Genomic DNA, 26,866 nt, shown 5'->3' with positions numbered 1-26,866 from the left:
AAATTTCACAAAAATTGAGAAAAGATTTTAATGCCTAAGAAATATGTAAATACTGTCTAGAGAATTAAGAAAAGATATCAACCCAACAGAAAAATCGAAAAAAAAAAAAAAAAAAAAAGAATAAAAAAGAATAACCAGACTTCTATTTGTAGGGATGGAGGGAGGATGGATTGGCTTCACTAGTATTTAGGGGCATGCAAATTAGAACCATATCCTTCAAAATAAACAAAAATGTAAATAAGGTCTGACAGATTTAGAGCATCAGAACTTTCATACATTCTGAAGGGAAGTACGCACTGACAGACTATTTTAGAGAATCATCCAGCAAGAATTTACTAAATTTGAAGGTATGCTTAACCTACAATCCACCAACCCCACTGTCAGAAATAGGCCAGTAACTAGAAAAGACATGTTTCTAAAGAATTGTCAATAAGCATGTCAAAAGATGTGGCAAAACTGGAACCCTTGTGCACTGCATAGCCCCTGTTTTCTATAACTGCAGGCTGCACCCTGCAGTTCCTCAAATTAAACACAGGATTACCATAGAATTAAACAATTCCACTTCTAGGTATTTAACTAATAGAACTGAAAGCATAGACTCAAACAGATAATTTGGTTTTATTTGTTTGTTTAGCAGGCCCAGGCCTGGTTTGAACCCACCAGCCCCAGAGAACGTGGCCAGTGCCTTAACCACTGAGCATGGGTTTCCCAAACTCAAACAGATTATTTGTATACACCACTGTGCACAGAAGCCTTATTCATAATATCCAAAGATAGACACTACTCAAATGTACATGAACAACGGATAAAAATGTGGTATATGCACAAAATGGAATATTATTCAATCTTTAAAAAGAACAAAATTCTGACACATGCTACAGCATGGGTGAAGCTTGAAAACATTATGCTAAGTAAAATAAACCAGACACAAAAGAACAAATATTATAAATATTATATGCTTCCACTTATATAAGATACCCAGAATAGGCAAATTCAGAGAGACAGAAAATAGAATAGAGGTTACCAGGTACTGGAAGGAGGTGTAAAAGGAGTTATTGTTTAATTGATAAGGTTTCTACCAATTAAAAATTGGTATGATGAAAAAGTTCTGAAAACAGGTACTAGTGGCTGCACAACATTGTGTATGTGCTTAATGCCACTGAAGTGTAAACCCTAAAATGGTTAAAACAGGACTAAACTTAAAAATGGTTAAAATAGGCCAGGCACAGTGGCTGATACCTATAATCCCAGCATTGTAGGAGGCCAAGGCAGGAGGATCACTTAAGCTCAAAAGTTCAAGACCAGTCTGGGCAACATAATGAGACTTCTCCACAGAAAATTTAAAAATTACCCAGGAATGGTGGCATGCACCTGTAGTCCCTGTTACTCAGGAGGCTAAACCAGAAGGATGACTTGAGCTCAGAAGTTAGAGCAGTAGTGGGCTATAATCTCTTCATTGCACTCCAGCCTAGGTGACAATTTAAAAAAAGTTAAAATGATAAACATTGTTGTGTATCACTGTTGTATGTGTGTGTGTCTGTAGAGACCGAGTCTCACTTTATTGCCCTTGGTAGAGTGCCGTGCCGTCACACAGATCACAGTAACCTCCAAATCCTAAGCTTAAGCGATTCTCCTGCCTCAGCCTCCCAAGGAGCTGGGACTACAGACATCCACCACAACGCCTGGTTATTTTTTTGTTGTTGTAGTTTGGCCAGGGCCAAGTTTGAACCCGCCACCCTTGGTATATGGGGCCGGCGCCTTACTCACTGAGCCACAGGCATGGCCCTGTTGTGTATATATTTTTCACTGTGTATCATCGTTGTGTCATCACAATAAAAAAATTACAAGATGTCACTTCACATCAATTAGGATGGCTATAATAAAGTGACAGTAAGTGCTGGTGAGAATGTGGGGCAACTAAAACCCTCATAGGCTGCTATTGGGAATGTAAATAGTATAGCAACTTTGGAAAACAATATGGCAATTCCTCGAAAGTTTAAACAGTGTTTCCATATGACCCAATAATTCCACTCCTAAGTATATACCCAGGAGAAATGGAAACATATGTCCATATAAAATCTTGCACACTATTCATAAGAGCCATAAAGTGGAACTAACCCACCTGTCCATCAAATGATGAATGGATATTCATTCATGTGGTAGGTACCCATACAAAGGGATATTGTTCAGATAAAAAGGAACGCAATACTGATATCTATTGCAATACAAATATTAAAAACATACTAAGTGAAAGAAGCCAGTCACAAAAGAACCACATTATATGTGATTCTAATTATGTAAATTGTCCAGAATAGATAAATCTATAAAAGGAAGCAGGTTAGTGGTTGCCTAGGGAATGTAGGGAGTGGGGGAAATGGTGAGTGATTTATAACAAATAAAGATTTCTTCTTAGGGTTATAAAAAATATTCTAAAATTGATTGTGGTTGACTATATTAAAACTCTGTGAATATATTAAAAGCCACTGAATTGTATTTTTAAATAAGTGAATTATATGGTATGCAAAGTATATCTCCAAAGAACTATTACCAAAACAGTAACAAAAAATTCTCAATCAATAAGCAACACAAACTTCCATTTCATAATTTAAATCATAAATTCCCTCAGAAAGTATAAGATGAATTTAAATTTCCCAAGATATAAATGACTAGAAGGAGAAACCCCAGGGATATTACTGGGTTTCCGAAAAGGGCAGAAGAATCACCTAGGGCACAAGGACACAAATGAGGGAGGAAAAATCTGGAGCAATAAGGAAAACTTCAACTTCTTCATCATATAGCCTTTATAGCCTAGAGCCCTCATTCTCTAAGAAATTATTATATATATTTACTCAACTGTCCAAAAATTAATGAAAATGTAGTGGTCTTTGTAAACAAATATGTTACTCATTGTAGTTAGAAGTGTATTAGGCGATTTTTCATAGATGGTGAGATCTGGACTAAGTACAGCAAAATCTTATCATAGTGACAGACTGAAAAATGGTTACCTCCTATTAGCAAGCAAAAGAAAAGATGACTGGCTACAGTAAAATCTGAAATTTGTAGCTGCTAACATTTAAAAGCTTATAAAAGAACAGAAAGCAAAACAAAATACTGACATAATGATTAAACTTCAGCCCCTTTAAAGCATGTCTTTATAGGTGCAAATGACTTAGCCTTATCAGTCAGCAGGGGTTTGAAAATTAAAATAATTTTTTCTGATCTTAGGGGCCAACTAAAAAGACTAATGACAGCAAATATCTAGCTAGGATATTAGGACACAGGCACTTGTACTGGTTGCTTATGTGAACTGCTACAAACCTTCTAAACCAGCAGTTCTCAACCTGTGGGTCACAACTCCTTTGGGGGTCTCCTGCATATCAGATATTTACATTACAATTCATAACAATAGCAAAATTACAGTTATGAAGTAGCAACAAAAATAATTTTATGGTTGGGGCTCACCACAACATGAGGAACTGTATTAAAGGATTGTGTCATTAGGAAGGTTGAGAACCACTGTTCTAAACCATAATCTGTAATAAAATAGCTATTAAGAAAAAATAATAGGCTCAGCGCTTGTGGCTCAAGCAGCTAAGGCGCCAGCCACATACACCTGAGCTGGCAGGTTCAAATCCAGCCTGGCCCGCCAAACAACAATGACAGCTAAAACCAAAAAACAGCCTGGCGTTGTGGTGGGTGCCTGTAGTCCCAGCCACTTGGGAGGAGGAGACAGGAGAATCACTTCAGCCCAGGAGTTGGAGGTTGCTGTGAGCTGTGATGCCATAGAACTCTACTCAGGGGAACAGCTTGAGTCTCTGTCTCGTAAAAAAAAAGAAAAGAAAAAATAATAAAAGGTGTTCAAGACATCCACAAATAAAACTATAAAAGGTAAGGTTACTGCTGAAAATTGAGCACCTAAATAATAAAAACATTATACCATGTTCATGAATTGAAGAATCATTGAAAAGATACCACTTTTATCTGAATTAATCTAAAAATTTAATGCAATACAGAAAAAAATCCCAGTAGTGTATGTGTGTGCATGGTATATGAAACACTGATTTTAAAATTTATATAGAAAAGCAAAGGGTCAAGTGTAACTGAAACCCTCCTGAAAAAAGGAAAAGGGTAGAAGTACCTGTTTTACCTGCTATCAAGACCTATTATAAAATTATAGTAATTAAGATAAGGATAGACCAAGGAGGGGAACCTTCTGGCCTTAAGGACATACATGTGTCCTTCTAGGTTCTTCAGTACAGCCTTTTGACTGAATCCAAATTTTGCAGAACAAATCCTTTTATTTTTACTAATACATTTTTGTTCATATTTTATATTTTTATTTTATTTTTTAAAATGAAATAAATATATTTAAAATACCAAAGAATAAGACGTTTCAACAAAATAATCCTCCCAGACAGACTGGCACAATTAGAACAATAGTAAACCGTAAAGGCTAAATTGACAGTTGCTATGTTCATGATTTACTTCCAACTTCCCCTGCCTGCCTGGCACCACTACTACCAGGCTGGGTGACGAAGAGTTTATGGGGATTGAGTGAGACAGTCTGTTACCAGCTTCTGATGATGGTACACCATGTTTCAGTTTCAAGTGGAGTTTGTGAATAGTTGTGTAGCTCAACAGTATTTTTTAATTCTGACTGCTTAACAGCCTGTTGTATCAAAGAAGACCAAGAGAGCACTGAAGGAAGAAAACAGATTTTTTAATGAGGACAGGGAATGGCAATATTATCTTGTATCCACTAAAGGTAAGATAATTTGCTTCCTTTGTGATAACTACAATATCAGCATTAAAGAAATTCCATGCTCATCGGTATAACAACACTCATCAGGACCATAATTTATTTATTTATTTATTTATTTATTTATTTATTCAGAGATAGAGTCTCACTCTGTCACTGTGGAGAGAGTGCTGTGGTGTCATTTCAGCTCATAGCAACCTCAAACTCTTGGGCTTAGGTGATCCTTTTGCTTCAGCCTTTCTCAGCTTCCCAAGTAGCAAGGGCTACAGGTGCCCACCACTACGCCCAACTAGTTTCTCCTATTTTTAGTACAGACAGGGTCTTGCTCAATAAAACGACTTGAATCCATTCATTTCTTTGTCTATATGTGGTATATGTAGCCAAAAATCCAAGCATTTTGAAAAAATTAAAAAAAGCTATTTTTTTTCAAAACACCACTTGTTCAAAAGGAAATTTTGAATGCACATTTTTTTCCACCTAGCAAAGGTCATGGAGGAGAATGACATATGTGAATCATGTGAAGACTACACAGCTTTCATAGACCTATTAATTGGAGAATAGAATCAAAAGGTGCACTGACTCTGAGAATCATGACATCACAGTCAAATTAGCATTTCAGCTTCACCTAGGTGATATCACCAAGGCACCTAGAGAACTACAGATGGAACTTATTGAGCCCTTAGTAGAGATTTTAAAGTTATTATCTGATGCCAAGATCCAACTGAAATATGAAAAAATGCAGACGAGACATGCCTTTGGCAATATTCCCCCAAAATGTTTTCTTACTTTTCATAACTATTTACGTAATACTGTAAATCTTCTGTCATCATCAATAATGATCACACTATTTTCACCACCTTCTCAGATGGAGTGCATTCTATCTCAAGAAATCACTTTGTGGCTCACACTGTAATTCTAGCAGTCTGGGAGGACAAGGCAGGTGGACTGCCTGAGCTCACAGATTTGAGACCAGCCTGAGCCAGAGTGAGACCCCATCTTTAAAAGTAGCCAGGGTTGTGGCAGGCACCTGTAGCCCCAGCTACTCAGGAGGCTGAGGCAAGAGAATTGCTTGAGCCTAAAATTTGGAGGTTACTGTGAGCTATGATGTCACAGCACGCTACTGAGAGCAACAAAGTGAGACTCCATCTCAAAAAAAGAGAAACTACTTTGCTTGCTAATCCATAAGAAGCAATTCCTCATTCATTCATTCAAGTTTTATCATGAGATTACAATAATTCAGTACATCTTCAGATTCCACTTTTAATTCTAATCCTCTTGTTATTTCCACCAGATCTGTAGCTACTTCCTTCATTGAAGTTTTGAAGGAGTCTCCTCAAAGTCACCCATAAGGGTGGAATCAACTTCCAAACTCCTTTAAATGCTGATATTTTGACTTCTTTCCATTAATCATGAATATTCTTAATAGCACCTAGAATGGTAAATCCTTTCCAGAAGATTTTCTATTTACTTTGCCCAGGCCCACCAGAGAAATCACTCATATAACAGCTATAGCCTTATGAAATATATTTTTTAAGTCATGAGACTTGCAAGTCAAAATGATTCTAATCCATGGGCTGCAGAATGAATGTTGTGTTAATAGGCACAAAAACTTTAACCTCCTAATAACAGTTCCGTCAGAGCTCTTGGGTGATTAGGTGTACTGTCAGTAGCGTCATATTCTGAAAGGTATCTTTTTTCCTGAGCAGCAGGTCTCAACAGTAGGCTTAAAATAGTCAGTAAGCCACGCTATAACAACAGCCTGTCATCCAGGCCTTGTTCCATTTGTAGAGCACATACAGAGTAGACTTAGCACAATTCTAAAAGACTAAGATTTTCAGAACAGTAAATAAGCAGTGGCTTCAATTTAAAGTCATTAGCTCCATACCCCCTAAAAGGAGAGTTAAGCCTATTCTTTGAAGCCAGGCATTGACTTTTCTCTAGCTCTGAAAGCCCTAGATGGCACCTTCTTCCAATAGAGGGTTCTTTCATCTACATTGAAAAACTATTGTTTAATTAAACAACTTTCCTAAGAGTTCTTAGCTAGATCTTCTGGATAACTTGCCACAGATTCTCCATCAGCACTTGGCTTTTTTCCCCTTAAATCTCATGAACTCATCTCGGCTAGCTTCAACTTTTTGCTTCTATACCTTCCTTGACCTTTTTTGGCCTTTACAGAACTGAGGAGAGTTAAGGCCTTGCTCTGGATTAGGCTTTGGCTTAAGAAAAAGTTGTAGCTGGTTTGATCTCCTATCTCAGCGGTGCTCAACCTGTGGGTCACGGACCACAGGGACTGTATTAAACGCCCATGGCATTAGGAAGGTTGAGAACCACTGTTCTACCCAGACCACTCAAACTTTCTCCTTATCAGCTGTTTCACTTTCTTATCATTCATGTGTTTACTAGAGTAGCACTTTTCAAGAATTTTTCCACTTGATTGATCCAAGAGGTCTAGCTTTTAGCCTCTCAATTTTCAATATGCTTTCTGCACTAACTTTCATTGTTTCTAACTTCTGGCTTGAAGTAATAGACCTATGACTCTTAACTTAAACCAGGGGGTGTCCAACCTTTTGGCTCGTTTGAGCCACAATGGAAGAAGAGGAATTGTCTTGGGCCAATCATTAAATATACAAACATTAACAGAAGCTTATAAGCCCCCCAAAAAGGTCTATGCATAATTTTCATGACAACTGCCACCACAGATAAGCAAAAAAAGTCCTCACATAATCCTAATTATACAGTGGCTCATTCAGAGTCTTTTAAAATCACTGCAGAAGTCCCAAGTTTGTGATCACTAATACAGAAAATATATATTACATATATAAGTAATAAAATGTCTTTGGGGGTTTGACTTTTTTTTTATTATGAAAAGAAAAGTGGGCAACATAAAACTAGACAGATGTTTGACATTTTGTATGAGAAACTAAAGGATCATTATCTGGTTCAAATGGAAGTAGTGAGTTCTTGAGGTCCTCATCAGATATTTAGGTTCTAATTTTACATCGAACGCACTTTATTCTTGAAAATAATTGCTCACAAATGTAGGTACTACCAAAAAGGGATGACATGAAGAAGGCATGATTGTACAGTGAGGATATTTGTCTCTGAAAAGACAGAACCTATAAAAGTCCAATGAAGAGACATGATCAAATTTTTCTTTGAATGTCAGATTGCAGCTCTATGCATTCCATTTGAAAACTGGCAAGTACAGAGTTTCAAGCTGTTACCCTTGGTAGAGTGCTGTGGCATCACAGCTCACAGCAACCTCAGACTCTTGGGCTTACATCACAGCTCACAGCAACCTCAGACTCTTACTCTTGCCTCAGCCTTCCAAGTAGCTGGGACTACAGGTGCCCACCACAATGTCCAGCTATTTTTGGTTGTAGCTGTCATTGTTGTTTGGCAGGCCTGTACTGGATTTGAACCCGCCAGCTCTGGTGTATGCAGCTGGTGCCCTAGCCGCTTGAGCTACAGGAGCCAAGCCAAGTAACATATTTGTAATGACTGAAAATTTAGCTGCAAAGACACCAAAATATTATTTTCCAAGAAATCTAGAGATATGTTTTCAAATTCTTGTATCAAATGAAAAAGTAAGGCTATATAGTCTTCATTATTCACAAGACTGCGTTCAGCCAACGTGTCAAAATACATAAAATGCTTTGCCTTAATTTGAGCTTGCCATAATTTCAGTTTCATTTGGAATGCTGTTATACTGTACTGGTAAGTTGGCTTTCATTTTGAAGATTTAACTCATTTAAGTGAGCGGTTAAATCCAACAGAAATGCTAAATCTGTAAGCCAGTTTTCATTGTCAAGTTGTGGCACCAACTTGGTTTTTGATACCATAAATGACTTGATAAAGAAGCTGCAAGTCCCAAAATCTTTTCAACATTGGGACTCAACTTAGCCATCTCAATTCTGAAATGTAAGGGATATTGTCATAATCAACATCAATATTTTAAAAGAATTCCTGGAATTGGCGATGATTGACATAGTCTTGATGACAATTTGCATGCTCTTATCCATTTTTAAAGCTTTTGTGCACAAATTTTCTTTTTTTTAAATTGTCAATTTTTTATTCAAATGTTTGGAACTAAAACATAAAATCATTAAGTTTTCACCAAATGAGGCATCTGTTTCTTGAAAAGAAAAAAAATATTTTAGTAATTTGTTTACAGAAAGATAAAAATATTAGGCATGCAGACACATGTGAACACATTCAGTGACTTGTCCTGTCTATCAGTTTTCCTCCGAGCTGAAGATTTTACTGTACTAGATCAGCATGAGCTCAGCTATCTGGTTTTGGTAAATCATGTGGACCGCCATGTTCCCTGTTTCATTTTTAGCTGGCAGAAGGGTGGGTCCAAATATGATCCTTAAGCTTTGTGTAGACATGAAGTTCTTGGAGGCATTGACCACTATCTTGGTTAAATGTCCAAAGAGAATTTTTATGGTGCCATGATTTGGTGGAGGGAGTTTTTATACAAGAGACTTTATCATTCTTTTCTTGTTGTCTTGCTTTTTTATCACCTCTACAAACTGCTCAAAGAAATTGTAAGGGAAGAGAGGCTCAGACAGGCCCTGGAAAAACATCTTCAGTGCTCTAGTGACAACATGGATGGTCCTCCCACTGCTAGCATCCAAACTCAGCCTCTCTTCTTGATTGACAATAAATCTCAACTTCTGAATTGTTGCCAGACTGCCACAACTCAATATATTCAATCAACAAGCAGCTTCAATGCTTTGCTTCATATACCAGGGAACTGTGGAATTTTCATGTTCACATACTGTGTGTCAATGAGAGTCCCCTCTCTTTTGCAGTTTTCAGGGAAGGTCTTCAGGTAGAACTTTTTAATCTGCTTTTATTTTTATTTATTTATTTTTTTGAGACAGAGTCTCACTTTGTCACCCTCCGTAGAGTGTCGTGATGTCACAGTTCACAGCAACCTCAAACTCTTGGGCTTAATCGATTCTCTTTTTTTTTTTGAGACAGAGCCTCAAGCTGTCCCCTTGGGTAGAATGCCATAGCATCACAGCTCACAGCAACCTCCAACTCCTGGGCTCAAGAGAGTCTCCTGCCTCTGCCTCCCAAGTAGCTGGGACCACAGGTGCCCGCCACAATACCTGGCTTTTTTGGTTGCCGCCATCATTGTTGTTTGGCGGGCCCAGGCTGGATTTGAACCCGCCACCTTAGGTGTATGTGCCTGGCGGCTTAGCCACTTGAGCCACAGGCGCCAAGCCAATCGATTCTCTTACCTCTGTGCTGGTCCTTTAATCTGCTTATAACTTGGTTTTTGTCACTTGTATCAGAATCACTATGATGTAGTTTGAACATTAAAGATTTTCTGTGCAGGCTCAGTGCCCGTAGGTCAGTGGGTAGGGTGCTGGCCACATACACTGGGGCTGGAGGGTTCAAACCCAGCCTGGGCCTGCTAAACAACGACAACTACAACAAAACAGCTGGGCGTTGTAGCAGGTGCCTGTAGTTCCAGCTACCTGGGAGGCTGAGGCAAGAGAAGCACTTAAGCCCAAGAGTTTGAGGTTGAGGTTGCTGTGAGCTGTGACACCATAGCACCCTACTGAGGGCAACATAGTGAGACTCTGTTTCAAAAAAAATTTTTTTTCTGTGTTCTGGTTTCTGTTTTTTCTTGTCACTATCATAGTGACTTGGCAATTCAGTACTTGAGGATCTATGGATTCTGAATAATTCCAAGTTTCCTGATGAACAACATGAGTCTTTTGGCAATCTGTCAACTGCATTTTTGACAGCATGGAATCAATCCAATATGGTGAAGTCAGTATCTGACTAGAGAAGGAATTCATTTCCAGAGACTGTTGTGATTTTTAGAGGGTACCAATAAGTCTGTTGCTGCTCCCTTAAGAAAAGATTTACAATGGATACCTCTCTCTGTCTGTACCTCTTCCTTTGAAGAAAACACCCTCCCTTCTCTGCTTAAGGGGCCCAAGCCTTTCTCTGTGGGCATGCTACCCCAGGCAAGGCACATAAATTTCTTGATGTACTCGTCATCAAACTTGAGTTTTAGGCAGCAACTGAATCATCTTCTTATTTTCCAAGTCCCTCCCTTTTACCTACCATCACTAGGGCACCATCAGTAACTCTACCAGATATGTTGACAACAAAGAAAATTGCTTTAAAATATCTTTTACTGCTTCATATAAATCTCTTAATTTATTTGTGTCTTTAAATGGAACTAAAGAAACCATTTCTTCAGTGATATTATGTTCATCATCAATACCACTAATAAAAATGGCTAGCTGAGCCATACTTGTAGCCTCTGTGCTACCATCTATCACCAAAGCATAAAATTTTAAATTAGCAGTTTTATTCTCCAAACTTCTTTTGATATATTTTCCAATTTCTTTGATTTACCTGGGTATAGTCCAGTGAGACAAACTAATTTTAGAAATATCCCTCTTTTTTCAGGGCAAATTATATCTGCCATACTTTCCATAGGTTGCTTAATAAACTCACCATTTATAATCGGTTCTAATTTTCTTTTTGCTCTTAAATATGCTACCACATAACTAGCTTTTACAACGGAATCTATCTGAGTTGTAAAAAAAATTCTGTTGAGAAGACAGGCTTATTTAAGTTCCACTATTCTGTCCTTACAATACAACCCTTTATACACCATCTAATTTGGTAGCATGTTTTTGCATAAAATACCTTTTTGAGTTATAGTCTTTGAAAACTTGTACAAATTCCCTGAAAATTAAGCACAGTGCCTTACTATTTTGCCTCAATTGACAAAAAAGTAGTTACCTGTCAACTTTTCATTGAACAATTTTCCTTTTCTTCATTGTTAACTTTTTTTTTGAGATAGAGTCTCATTATCTTGCCCTCAGTAGAGTGCCATGGCATCACAGGTCACAGCAACCTCAAATTCTTGGGTTTAAGTGATTCTCTTGCCTCAGCCTCCCAAGTAGCTAGGACTACAGGCGCCCGCCACAATGCCGGGCTATTTTTTGGCTGTAACTGTCATTGCTGTTTGGCAGGCCCAGGCTGGGTTCAAATCTGCCAGCTCTGGTGTATATGGCTGGCGCCCTAGCCACTGAGCTACAGGTGCTGAGTCCATTATAATTTTTCCTTTGGGGGTTCTGTTTTCTTTTGAGATGTTGTAGAAGCCATGCTTGGATTAAACGAAATAATAATAGAGAAGGGATCATATCCACTTTTATTATGAAAATTGATTGACAGGAAACAGAAAGCAAGGTTTAGGCCCCTCCACATCTCAGCCACTGATGCAGGGCAGTGGGCTGACCACGTAGTGTGGCAAGTGATACGTGAGAAACTGCAGAGTTGTGGAAGTACCCTTAATAAACAAATAAGAATGCTAATCTAACTTCTAAATAGCATTAAGCACCTAATACTATAATGGTAGGCTGAAATATTACTGATAACTGCTGCCTGCCAAGTCACCACAAGCTCATTAACATCTAATACAGCAGTTCTCAACCTGTGGTGCACGACCACTTTGGTGGTCAAACGACCCTTTCACAGAGGTCACCTAGGACCATCCGGCATATCAGATATTTACATTATGATTCATAACAGTAGCAAAATTACAGTTATGAAGTAACAATGAAAATAATTTTATGGTTGGAGGTTACCACAACATAAGGAACTGTATTAAAGGGTCGTGGCATCAGGAAGGTTGAGAGCCACTGATTTAATGGTATCATTTCAACTGCGTGCACTTGCAAGATACCACTGGAACCTGCACACCACCTTACAACTGAAGCCACACATGCGTACAAATTGCAAGAGCATACATATGTTTATTTTATGTGATACTGCCAACACGACTTTGTCATCTACAAACCTGACATTCAACAACTGTGCAACTGAGTTCTACTAATACTTCACCAAGAAAGCTCATAATGTTTTAAGAAAAGTTTACAATTTTGTGTTGGGCTGCATTCACAGTCATCCTGGGCTGCCATGCGGCCTATGAACTGCGGTTTGGATGCCCCTGATAAACACTCAGAGGTCACTATCAGGTATTAACTGGCCTAATTTTAATACTGTTGTGCCTCAGCAAATAGAAAGTCCTTAGGAGGGAAAGAGACAGGGGAAGAGTAGGTTGGTCAGTGCAGCAGTCAAAACACACACCCACACTTATGGATAAAGCTCGCCATCTTATCCATGTTATAGACATGGTTAGTGGTGTCTCAAAACAATTACAACAGTAACATCAAAGATCACTGATCACAGACTACCATAACAGATTATATAACAATAATGAAGAAGTCTGAAAGACTGAAAGAATTACCAAAATGTGACACGGACACATGAAGTGAGCACATGTTTATTGAAAACTGGGGCCTACAGACTTGCTTGATGCAGGCTAGCTACAAACCGTCAGTCTGTGGAAAGAAAACCAGGATCTGTGAAGCACAATACAGCAAGAGATGCCAGCCTTCAACTGTGTTGTATCTGCATTATATCTGAATAAAATCACTTTTACAGAACTTGCTGTTTTGAATGATCTGATACATATACTATCAGTGAAAATAAGGCACAAATTGTCCAAAAGCAATTTCAAAACAAATCTTCAAGACACACCCAAATTGCCATCCCTAATCCATTCCTATATAGAAATTCAGAAGCAGACATTCTTGGCTACAAGAGGTTTTAAATGACCCTGCAGTGAAACAAAGCAAGCCCCAAACACACGTAATACCCTTTTGACGTTTGAAAATCTGTTAAATACAAACTGCCCTTTTCTAATTTATGAAAATTAGGCTAAAGAAAAATCAAATGTAGAAACTAAAGCAAGCTAAAGAATTATAGAAGCTGGAAACTTTAAAGTAGACCTTTTCAAAGACATCTAGTCTTCCCTCAGTATACAGGGGACTGGTCCCAGGACACCCTGTATACATCAAAATCCATGCACTCAAGTCTTACAATCAGCTCTGCAGAACCCACATATACCAGCCCTTACTATACACAGGTTTGGCATCCTGCAGGTACACATTTGGTTGAAAAAATTCCTATTAGTGGACTCACACAGTTCAAATGCATTTTGTTCAACAGTCAATTGTATTTCCATATGAAAAGTATTCTTCCTCATTTGATGCTATTTCTGCTATAATCAATCAACTAAAGGTGTACGACTAAACTTACTCTTGACTTTGGAATTCACCTATTTCTATGTTCACTGTGGGTCCCCCCATGGTCAAGAACCATTAGCATGTAAATGATGCAATGATGAAACAAAGAGTTTGTTAAATTTTAGAGAAGATACATAACAAGCATGATTTAAATGTGTTATACGTATATTAAAAAAGTTTTCACTGATCTGGCATGGTGGCATATGCCTGTGGTCCTAGCTACTCAAGAAGCTTAAAAAGGAGGACTGCTTCAGCCTTCTTGGCAACATAACTGGACCTCATCTCTTTTTAAAAAAAATATTTTCAATGACTTTGAAAATAACAAAGAAGCAGCCACTACCATAGTATTGGCTGAAATTCAAACTTCAAATATTCCTATGGTGAAAATAAAGCATCTTCAATATTTAAAGGAGTACCCATGTGCTCCTACTATGGAATTTTATTGTGCTGTATATATAGGAACCAAGTATGAAAGGCTAACATTGAAGTAAACATGATAGGACAAATTAATTCTCCTTTCCTCTACTAAACTATTCTCTTCAGACAGGCTCAGGAAGATCCATACACTGAAGAGATCCAAGTTGTAATTTTCAAGTGCAAAATACCTGGGATATTCTAGTGCCCATATCACTGTATACTATGCAATCTTTTAGGACCACCCCAGATCTGCCTCAGACCCATAAATTAATCCCAGGATCAATCTAACATTCTAGGGATCATCCAAAAGTGAGATAATCAGAGCCCAGATCAGATTCTTCATGTCTTCCCCAAAGTAAACATACATATTCAAAAGCAGATCAAATCCAGGCCATTTTTGCTACTGAGGAGATTGGCTATAGTATTTGTGGATGTATCTGACACTTGGTTATATGTTCTAAAGACTGCCCAGCAATCAGTATAGTTCATTAACTACTCATCATAATGACAACAAATACAAGTACACACAAATATAACCAAATGCAGTTGTCCATAAGTATATTTTAAGAATCTTCAGAAAGCATCTTTTTCATGGATATAAAGCACCATTTAAGTATATACACATATTATGTAAATAATTTAATTGAAGCATAGCAAAGCCAAAAAGACAAATGGCTAAGTTTCAAGTATCTAAAGTTACAAAATGAAAAATAGTAACCATCTGCTTCCACAGAGGGCAAACAACAAGAAATGTACCTATAACATAAAGAGTGTAGGTTAGACAAGATTTTTTTGCTTTTTACACTAAAGCAATAAAGGTTATTTCAAAAAAAAAAATAAATCTTGGCAATCAAGAATTACTTTTGCTGAAAAATTTTTGTAGTAAAAACAAAAGCCTCGACTGCCTTGATGGGTTAAGTATAATCTTGTCTCAATGTAGGAGGAGTGAATTAAATTATTTTCTACAAGACTCTATTCCTGGCTCGGCGCCTATAGCTCAACCGGCTAAGGCGCCAGCCACGTACACCTAAGGTGGCGGGTTCGAATCCCCAGCCTGGACCCGCCAAACAACAATGACGGCTGCAACCAAAAAAAAAAATAGCCGGGCGTTGTGGCGGGCGCCTGTGGTCCCAGCTACTTGGGAGGCTGAGGCAGGAGACTCGCTTGAGCCCAGGAGTTGGAGGTTGCTGTGAGCTGTGATGCCACGGCACTCTACCCAGGGGGACAGCTTGAGGCTCTGTCTCAAAAAAAAAAAAAAAAAAAAGACTCTATTCCTAACACACAATTCAATTTGTTTGAATAACACTCTCTAATTAGCTAATTATGCTTAAGCTAGGAGAAAAGTTTGAAACTACTACTTATATACCAGTACATACTTATAGCAAATGGTAACAAACTGGTTACACCTTACTAGAGTTCAAAGAGGAGTTCTACAAAAAGCAATTAACAAAATTTATGGGGAATATAATATACACATATTGCTCTCGTACTTGACACTAAAGGTTTCTAATATGCTGAAACTTGAAATAAGAAACTTTAAATAAGAAATTTACTAAGCCCTATCATATGAGAATAACTGAGAATAACAACTGTCAGAGCACTGGTAAAAAAAATGTACTTAACAAAAATGTTTCATCACGTCAAAATTTACATTTTTTTCTAACTTCCCTTTTTGCTCCTGATGCAATTTCAAAATCAGTCAGTAATAAAGTCAATCTTATTCCTTCTAACTCTTTGTTTTTCTGTCATTTCATCAGTTCCAATTCTCATAGTTGTGTGTAAGATGGGTAGGATAAACTTTGCACATAACCAATTTTAGATGACAAGCCTAATACAGTAGAACCTCCATAGTTGACCACTTCCCTATATTGATCACCTCCTTAAGTTAACCTAATTTTCATAGACCCGATAGCCCCAAATGTATCTATCTGTATAGTAAGTAGGCCTGGTTCCTTATGTTGACAAGTTTCTATTATAGGCTCTTGGGTGGTCAACTTACAGAGGTTGTACTGTATTTCAACAGCTTTTCTCAGTTGAAAAGCAACTTAACTGTCTTATAGTGATACGGTTAAAAATAGTGGTCCAGCCATTCACTGAAATGTCAAGTACTCATTAGTCATCAAGTTATAGTAATCCTTAAATCTTCACATATTAAAAAAAATTAAAATGTAGTAAAAAGATAGGAAATGGAAAAAGAACAGATAACATATTTATGAGACTAGTTGCATTTGTGTAACGACTGTTCCTCCAAAGATCTTAACCTAATTATGCCTCTTGTTCCATTAGTGGAACAGTAGTGACATTAAGTTATTTATGTTCCACTCCTCAAGGTCATCACTGAGGTCTGATTTTTTTACACATCTGCCTCCCCAGGGTACTGCTGCAGATACTGGCATGCTGGGAGCTTATCAAAAAGTGATGTAGTTTGATGAAAGTATTTCAGATTGTATATAGAACCAGCACACTGTACCCCATGACTGCATTAATGTACACAGCTATGATTTAATTTAAAAAAACCAAAACATTAAAAAAAAGTGATGTAAATTTTTGAAGAATTATCCAAAGAAATACAAGTAAATACAACTTTACTGAACTATACCTTATAATAGTAAATTTTTTCTATTACTTCTCTACTAGTTAGGCTATTGCTCTATAAAAAGAAAAGACCAAAGTTGTTGTTGTTATAATGTATTAGTTAGGAGTTTAACATTTTGCTAGTTTTGGGGCACTAGGCAAGACATCTCCCACTAGGCTCTGCACCCATAGCATAGTGGTTACAGTGTTGATCACAATACACGGAGGCTGGTGGGTTCAAATCCAGCCCAGGCCAGCTAAACAACAATGGCAACTGCAACAAAAAACAGCCAGGCATTGTGGCGGGCATTTGCAGTCCCAGCTACTTGGGAGGCTGAGGCAAGAGAATCGTTTAAGGCCAAGAGTTTGAGGTTGCTGTGAGCTATGATACCACAGCCTTCTACCAAGGGTGGCATAGTGAAACTCTGTCTCAAAAAAGAGACACCTACCACTAGGCCTAAAATCTTTTTCCCTTTTTTTAGCTGAAATCACTTTACAAGTTTCAAGATGCCTCAAACTCTTATTTATATAAAATAACTGATCTGTTAAGAGACACATGACAGCATAGAAGCAAGTGCTATAGTGATACATGCTATGTGAAAATGCTAAGCACCTGCTTCTGACGAGAACCCAGGAGATGAAGGAGGAACAATAAACAATCTGTCAGGTTCTTTGTTCAAGATGGTTATGATGCTGAGTCTGACTCAGATGATCCCTCATGTGCGCCTAAAGATGATTCGCTTGATGATGAAGTTCCATCTACGTCTACTGTACAGAAACCTTCTCCATCAAAGAAAAAGAAGTGACAAAAATTGTTCACAAATGAAAAAAAGCTGACCTAACTGTACAGCCTCATAGCAGGTAGAATTACAGAACCACTGAACCATTTCTTCACCAAAATGAGAATTCCCACAGAAATTCTTGAACTTTCTCTTGATGATGAGGTCACTGAACTCCCTGTCATATACTCCAGCTTACACACTGTTAAGTATGGTGAAAATCTTGGCTTGACTAACTCTGAATTCCAATGTTTTCTGGGAATTATTTTTCTGAATGGCTACATCTCAGTTCCTAAAAGGCATATGTTCTGGAAACAAAGAACAGATGTGCATAATGTACTTGTTAGTGCTGCCCTGAGATGTGATTGCTTGGAAATTGTATTTTCTAATTTGCATGTTGCTGACAATGCAAATTTAGACCCAATGTACTTTTCCAGATTGCAACCTCTTGTAAGAACACTCAAGGAGAGATGTATGAAATTTACTTCAAATGAAACATGTTTCAGCATTGATGAATGCACACTTCCTTACTTTGGTTGTTACAGGTGCAAACAACTTATTAGAGGAAAGTCCACCTGGTTTAGCTGTAAGTTTTGGTGTGGGTCAACACACCTGGGCTACATTAGCTGGTTTCAGCCATAGCAGGGTAAAAACCCAAATACTAAGCATAAAGAACGTGGTGTTGGTACATCACTTGTCCTTTAGTTTAGTGAGGCACTTACAGAGGCACACCCTGGACAGTAGAATTTTGTATTCACTATCTTTTTCATCAGTATTGCACTTCTTCATAAGCTCAGTTCAATAGGTGACACCAGGCAACAGGTACAGTGAGAAAGGATCATGTTGACAAAACTCCAATGGAATCAGATGTAGCTTTGAAGATGAAAGAATGAGGCACATCTGATTATTGAAGTGATGGCAAAGGCAATATTGTCTGCAGATATCCCATGATTGATACCAGCACCAGATGAGGCAACATGGATAGTTATCTTATCAATCGTTATTCCCAGAAATGGGAAAAGAAGATTCAAATTCAGCAGCCGCACATGATTAAAGTGTATGACCACTTCATGGGAGGCACAGACATAGTTGAGGACAACACCAGTAAGTATCATGCATCTATGGGGGAAAGAAATTGTATTTCAAGCCCTTTTGTTCTGTTTTGAATTGGTCTTACAAAATGGTTGGCAACTGCATAAAGCTTATGATAAGAAGCCAATGTACTCTCTGGAGTTTTGTTAACATGTGGTATGCCATTATGGGTCACCCTCACGAACCTACCCAAAGAGGAAGATGCATGAATCATGTGACAGTCAAATAGAGAAAGCAAACACAGTATGCTGAATATCATAAGAACATCACTTTTTTTTTTGGTTCTTGAGACAGAGTTTTAAGATGCCTGGGTAGAGTGCCATGGCGTCATAGCTGACAGCAACCTCAAACTCCTAGGCTCAAGTGATTCACTTGCCTCAGCCTCCCAAGTAACTTCAACTACAGGTACCCACCACAACAGCCGCTACTTTTTGGAGATAGGGTGTTGCTCTTGCTCAGCCTGGTCTTGAACTCATGAGCTCAACAAGCCTCCCAGAGTGCTGGGATTACAGGTGTGTGCCACCGTGCTCAGACCACCATCACTTTTTGATGTGATCAACACATGTGATGTGGCCTTACACGTGTTCTATTGACTATTACAATGAACAGCAAGTGTCACTGCCTCCTGAGATAAGAAACATGGTTTTTTACATTGTGTACAAATACAATGGTTTGCCTAGTGTTCCATATTTGGAATGCCACACACCTCAACAATAGACTATAATACAATGTTTTTCTCTTCAAATTCTTATTTTTTTTTTTTAATTTTTCCAGGTAACATATATCCATGTCATGCAAAAAATTCAAACATTTCAATGTCCAGCATCAATGAGACAATCAGGAGTTTTGTTCTAAACCAAAGTCTGGATGGATATGTATGTGATGAATAAGGCGGGTTGAGAAGGTACAGCAAGAAACATTCTTTATATTTTCTGACTATCCACTATGGTTTGGATTGGGGAAAAAAAGTAATTTAAAGCTGTATCTAAAAATATAAAGCAGCTTGACACCCATAGCACAGTGGTTACGGCACTGGTCAGATGCACTGAGGCTGGCAGGTTTGAACCCAGCCTGGGTCAGCTAAATAACAATGACAACTACAACAAAAAATAGCCAGGTGTTGTGGTGGGTGCCTGTAGTTCCAGCTACTTGAGAGGCTGAGTTAAGAGAATTGCTTAAACCCAAGAATTGGAGGTTGCTGTGAGCTGTGACACCATAGCACTCTACCGAATGTGACATGGTGAGACTCTATCTCAAAATAAAATAAAAATATCAAGGTAGGAGGTGGTGCTGGGCACCTGGAAGAGTGGCACAGCATGCTCGGGCACCAGGCATAGTGGCCTCCCCTAAGGCTGAGGTGGTGTGTGAAGCATGAGAGGTGCTGGCTGTTGGCCTCCCAGCTCTCTTCTTCCCCCTCCTTGGCAGGTAGAGGCGGCTAAAGTGGTGGTGGGCGCACTCCCCTTTCGTCTTCTTCAAATGACCTCCCTCAGTCTCCCTCGACCTCCCTCAATCTCCCTTGGCTCCCTTGTGCTGCAGTCTCTCTCCAACACAAGACTGTCCAAGCCCAGATATGGCTTGTGGACAACAGAAGATCAGTCTCAGTAGAAAAATGCCAAAAAGCAAGCTGGACAAAAAAACCAAAGACATGACCAAAAAGGCGGCTACCAAAGCTGCCTTAATATATACCTGCACTGTCCGTAGGACACAAGGGCCAGACCCTAAGACCTTCAAGCAGCACTTTGAGAGTCAACATCTCCACTTCCTCCAGAATTGGCTGATGTTCAGGCATAAAGTTGTTTACAGGTGAATTCATGACACCTTTGGCTCTGCTACTCTCTCAGACCTTAGGTAACAAACCTATAGCTGCTTTTCTAACAAACTGTTGATCAGCAAAAATAAAGGGGCTACAGAAACACTCATTTTTATGCTGTTACCTTCTGGGCTTCATGCAAAGATAATTCTGTATAAATGTACAGTTGACTCTCATTGGAAAATCTGAAAATCAGTTCATCCTCATTATAAAAAAACTTTCTACAATTGTAAATAGATTGATGTTCATATTGTGTAAAATAACTCATTTAATAAAGTAGCACTCTGATTTTACAACAAAAATAAAATAAAAATATAAAGGTAGATGAATTTTATGAAAATTGGCTTGGACTATAAGATTATACGGAATTCTGTTTTTAAAAAAGTTTTATAGCTTGGCACCTGTAACACAGTGGTTAGAGCGCCAGCCATATACACCAAACCTGGCGGGTTCAAACGCGGCCTGGGCCAGCTAAACAACAATGATGACTGCAACAAAAAAATAGCCGGACGCTGTTGCGGGCACCTGTAGTCCCAGCTATTTGGGAGGCTGAGGCAAGAGAATTGCTTAAGCCCAAGAGTCGGAGGTTGCTGTGAGCTATGACACCACAGCACTCTACCAAGGGCGACATAGTGAGATTCTGTCTCAAAAATAATAATAATAATAAAGTTTTATTATCTACCATATAGAGTTATATATAGATCTGGTAGATACTATAGTATAGCTAGTTTCCAACAATGGCCTACCCCAAATGAACCACCCTACTAGTACTCATATGCTTATATAATCCCCTCCTTTGAATCTGTGCTACCCTTATGACTTGCTTTTTGACCAACAGAAGTATAACTTTCAAAACAAGGTATGATTAAGTCTTTCAGATTCTAAGACTCTGGTTTCCTGACTTCCAAGATTACATAATCCAGGGAATGCAAGGACTAGAATGCAGGCCTCCAGACTCCTGGTACAATGTCTTAGCACTATACAGTACTGCCAACTTCTCTTTTTTTTCCCTTAGGACACTATCAAAATTTGCTTTAAATATTTCTTTGGAGATACCACACTTCCACTCCATGAAGAGAAACATTTTTACAGTAGTTTTTGCTTTTTATACCCATTATGCCATGAACTCATAGGAACTAGGTTCCTGCACCTTATGTCCCCTTTCAACTGGTTTTCTTGGTCCTCTTGTGGGTTATGCCATATGCCTATTGTGCTATGAATTCACAAGGAATAGGTTCCAGCAGCTCAGGCTTTGTTCCACTCGTTCTCACGAAGTGGGCTTCTCTGGGTGGAGCAGGCTGGCACTTCAGTTGAACCTAGGTAGCTTTCTCTTTGGCTTCCTTCTTTTTTTGATCATTTTCCTTTACATGTTTTAGGGAACTATCTTGGCTCTTAAGAGTGCTTAATATGCTCAGGTCAAACATTAATCCTCTTGTTTGTTTATAAAATGCCAACAGCATGCTAGGTAACACTGTGGTAACATCTGTGTGGCATGCCTTTTTCAACAGTACCCACTTCCTTGACATCTACAATATCACCTTTCCTGCAGCTTTACAAGTATGTGGCCAAAGGTACAACTTCATGTTTTTTAAAAGGCCAAAAGAACATGTATCGGGTGCCTCTCCTCTTTCCCTCTGTCTTCATCATTTTGGAGAATTACTAGAAGATGGCATCTCTGGCCAAAAGAAAGCCCAATTTCTCTTTCTCTAGTAGCTACTTCTAGAATATCCACAAGTGTGGCCAGGTATAGTGTCTCATGCCTACAATCCCAGCACCTTGGGAGGCCGGGTGGGAGAATCAGTTGAGAGCAGGAGTTTGAGACCAGCCTAGGCAACACAACAAGACCCCATCTCTACAAAAAAAATAAATAAATTAGCCAGTGATAAAGATATGTGCCTGTAGTTCCAGCTACTTGGAAGGCTCAGACAGGAATATGACTTGAGCCTAAGAGTTGATGGCTGCAGTGAGCTATATTTTAGCTTATACTTTAAGAAACAGAGCAAGATCTTATCTAAAAAAAATTTCTAAATTCCCCACATATACTTTGTATTCCCAAGTTCTAAACAATAAATGTACAATTCTGCCATTGGTGAAACACTGGAAAATACTATAAAGATAAATGCAAAAGGGATAATAATCTGCCTTACCATACATAGTACTGAATAATATTGCATGTGGTAAAGAAAACTTCTGATGCAATACCAATAGATCTGTTAATTGGTAAAGTTCTACACAAAATAAAAAGTAATTTCTTTTTAATTCTTAATTTAGATAGAATTTTAGTAGTGACTACTTGAGGGGGGACTAGAGCTTTCTAAAAATGTCAGGTCCTCCAAAACAGTCTTCAACATTAACAAAATATTCTAATTTCTTGTGATAAACCATGAATGACTAAAAACATCTACTACAGAGTCTATCTTTAATATATCTCCTTACCTTCTCTTTAAAATGCTAAAACTATTGAGTAAAAATTTTAAATGGTTATTGAAAAGTAAATATAGAAGTCTTAATATTTAAATTAATTCATTAAAGTTGACATTAAACATACACTAGTTCAATTTTTTTTTTTTTTTTGAGATAGAGCTTCAAGCTGTTGCCCTGAGTAGAGTGTGTGGCATCACAGCTCACAGCAACCTCCAACTCCTGGCTTAAGCGATTCTCTTGCCTCAGCCTCCCAAGTAGCTGGGACTTCAGGCGCCCGCCATAAGGCCTGGCTATTATTTTTTTGTTGTTGTAGTTGTAGTTGTCATTGTTTGGCAGGCCTGGGCTAAATTTGAACCCACCAGCTCTGGTGTATGTGGCTGATGCCTTAGCCACTTGAGCTACAGGCACTGAGCCCATTAGTTCAATTTTTTAAAAGCATACATTACTCTGTAAGTAAAAGGCATAGTAAATTGCCAAAATTTTATTAAGAAATTAAAACCAACCACAAAAACATTTTAATCTTAACAAATGATCAAAAAGCCACCAAAGTAGTTGAGTACTACAATAACTAAAAAAAGTCATTATAAATATGTACATTTACATGCCATTTTAAAGTATTTTGTGTGTGTGTGTGGGGAATATTATTGTTTATTACCTTCCTAAGTTTACGTTACCCATGAAGAAAAAGGGCAAATCTTCTCCTAGTCAGAACGTTGGCAACAAACTATGTAGTAATAGGAACAAAGTTACACAACTTACATTTCATCGTTTCAATGAAGATTTCAACTTCTCTAATAACATTTTATTTGCAGATTTAAATCTATCTTAGTTGTCTAATTATAAACATATATACAAAACCAGAACCTTAAAAAAAATCTGGTTCTAAATGATGCGAGGCAAAATTACTCACGTTTCAAAGTATGAGAATAACAGCTTTTCTCAAAATCTGAATACTCATTCTACCATCTACTAACCTTGTATTTTTAAATCACTATCCTCCCTTTTTAAAAGATATAAGATCTCCCTCCCAAGTTGAAAAGAATAAACAGATAAATTTCAAATAGGCATTGAAATCTAAGGTGGTAAACAAATGTAATTGGTTTTGTCCACCAAAGAGATGAAAGAGAAAATCTAAATTGCTACTACAAAGCAGCCTCTCATGTACTGACAGCTGATTTTCTGGGACTATCAAGATTATAGCATGTTCATTTCAAATGATGCCATTTTCAGAGTACTCTCCCTTACTAATCTGTACCGCAACATGGGAGGAAAAACTTCCTACAAATAAGCTAACTACAGATCAAATACGATTGCCTAAAACACAAAACAATTAGGAAGTTATTACTCATCAGGAAAACAAAGATGAATTAGCATTTTACATTATGCACACCTTAGAGAGAAGTCATTTATTTTTCAATTTTGACCAACTAGAACTGAACCAAGACCTTGTGAGAGCCAAAAGTAAAACCGTAAAGTAATAAGCATAAAACCACTTCGCTCAGTTTCAGGAAGGTTCCTTAGGCCCTCATAAGATGTCCCTTAGTTTCTTAGCTAAACCAAAGTAATCTAGTTTTCCAATTCATGGCAAATAAAAAGTGACAAATTGACAAGTGGTTCAGGTGAAGCTGCTAAGACAAGGAGAAATAAATTTTTAAAAGGACAAGTGAAAGAGCATTTTATAATAAAAATAAACTGTACTAGAGGAACTTAAAAAAAATTAAAAGAAGCCTATGTAGTAGAAACAAGTGTAGGTTCGGGTGTGGAGACATGGGTTCTACTAAAAAAAAAAAAAGACACAAGTGAAAGAGCACTGTGTCCCAGGTCATTCAGAGGAGATGCAAACAACCCTAAAGCCCTTCAATTACCCTGGAGGCATTAGTTATATTTTAAAAATTACTTGGGCAATGCCTGTACTCAATGGGTAGGGCTCTGGCCACATACCCTGGGGCCAGCTACAACAATAACAACTGCAACAAAAAAAACAGCTGGGTGTTGTGTGGCAGGTGCCTGGAGTCCCAACTACTCGGGAGGCTAAGGCAAGAGAATCACTTTAGCCCAAGAGTCTGAGGTTGCTGTGGGCTGTGACCCCACTGTACTCTACTGAGGGCGACATACTGAGACTCTGTCTCCCAAAGAAAGAAAGAAAATCCCTTGGAGAAGCAAGAATCCAATGTACGCTATTCCTATATGAAGGCGGTATGAAGGCGACACAGTGAGACTCTGTCTCCAAAAAAAAAACAAAACAAAAAAAGAAGAACACTAAAAATTACATAAAAACTGGTTATATCTAATATTATTTAATATATCTTTGGAGTTGTATGTGAATGCATATATGTAGTTATACATACACAAACTTAAATAATTTTTTTGTGTTCAAAAAATTTGTAAAACTACAAACGACAGTATCAGAGGTGTTATACATTCAACTCAAAAAAAATTTAATTTTAGAATGTAACCAATAATCATGCTGACATTGAAACCGAACTGATATTTACAGAACTACATTGAAAAACTATAATAAAAATGTATTGTTAATGTGTATGGAACACGTTCAGTGCTGCAGGCATTATCTCATTTCATCTATCTATAAATGTTAGATGGATCCATACAAAAGTGCAGATATGCAACTACTTTTGACCTACAAATAGGCATTTAAATTATCTGCAATTGCAGATGTAGAAATTAATCAAAGAGAGATTAATTCAAGATTATATAACCAATAAATGGGAAGGTCAAAATCTGAACCCGACTGACTTGATCACTGTGCAATTCAAACAAATCAGTAATTATTATAATTCACTTTGATGATTTAAACTTCATTATTTACCAAATTAATACATACATATGATTCACGGAGGACATATCGCTTTATAATATACTTGACAAAAATGCATATCCTAAAATCTAATCAGACATCAGACAAAATCACAGTGACAAACATACTGCAAAATAATTGTCAAAGAAGTTAATGTTATAAAAAAGGAGGGAAAAGGCTCATAATTAGAGTTCCAGATTAAAGAAGGCAAGAGAACTAAAGAGACATAAAAACTAAATGCACTGGCATTAGAACAAATTGGTAAAATTTAAATACTGTCTACAGATTTTTAAATAGTAATATACAAATGTTTATCTTCTGATTTTGATTCCTGTACTATGGTGGTATAATTAGATGTCTTTATTCTTAGGAAATGTGCATTGAACTATTTAGGGATAAAAAGGCATTATATTTACCACTCCCTCTCAAATGGTTCAGGAGGGAAAAAATGTACATAGAGAAACAAAAATGAAGCAAATACGGCAAGATGTTAACAGTCAATATGAGTGAAGAATTTCAGTTCTTTGTACTATTCTTATAACTTTTCTATATATCTTACATCATCCTATTTAAAAAATAAAAAAATAAAATAATGTATTTTAGAAAAAAATTCTTTATACACTAACATGAAATTCATAAAGTTTTAATTTTTTCCCCAAGTTTCTAGACACAGCAAATGTTTACCAACCATCTACTATTACACTGTGATACAAAACAAGTAGAAGGTATAGTTTTTAATTCTTTTTTTTTTTTTTTATGAAGTTCACAAATACTTTAATTTTTTTTTTTTCCGCAGTTTTTGGCCAGGGCTGGGTTTGAACCCACCACCTCTGGCATATGGGGCTGGTGCCCTACTTTTTTGAGCCACAGACGCTGCCCATAGTTTTTATTCTTAAGAAGTTTTCCGGCTTGGTGCCTGTGGCTCAAGCGGCTAAGGTGCCAGCCACATACACTTAAGGTGGCGGGTTCGAATCCAGCCTGGACCCGCCAAACAACAATAATGGCTGCAACCAAAAAATAGCCAGGCGTTGTGGCGGGTGCCTGTGGTCCCAGCTACTTGGGAGG

At 37.8% G+C, this 26,866-nt stretch overlaps 1 protein-coding gene and 2 pseudogenes across 3 annotated transcripts in view; 1 reads left to right on the top strand and 2 right to left on the bottom strand.

Annotated features, from left to right (window-relative positions):
• EML4 (echinoderm microtubule associated protein like 4) overlaps window positions 1-26,866 on the bottom strand; it is a 170,595-nt gene that overhangs the window by 103,413 nt on the left and 40,316 nt on the right. The window lies entirely within an intron of this gene.
• On the bottom strand, window positions 8,995-13,953 carry LOC105886781 (annotated as a pseudogene).
• Window positions 20,323-20,763, top strand: LOC100962248 (annotated as a pseudogene).

This window comes from Otolemur garnettii, unplaced genomic scaffold (genome assembly GCF_000181295.1).
Source record: "Otolemur garnettii isolate 467f Iridium unplaced genomic scaffold, OtoGar3 scaffold00024, whole genome shotgun sequence".
NCBI classification, from domain to species: domain Eukaryota; kingdom Metazoa; phylum Chordata; class Mammalia; order Primates; family Galagidae; genus Otolemur; species Otolemur garnettii.
Note: the sequence above shows the minus strand (reverse complement) of the source record. Positions and strands in the feature narration are given on the sequence as shown.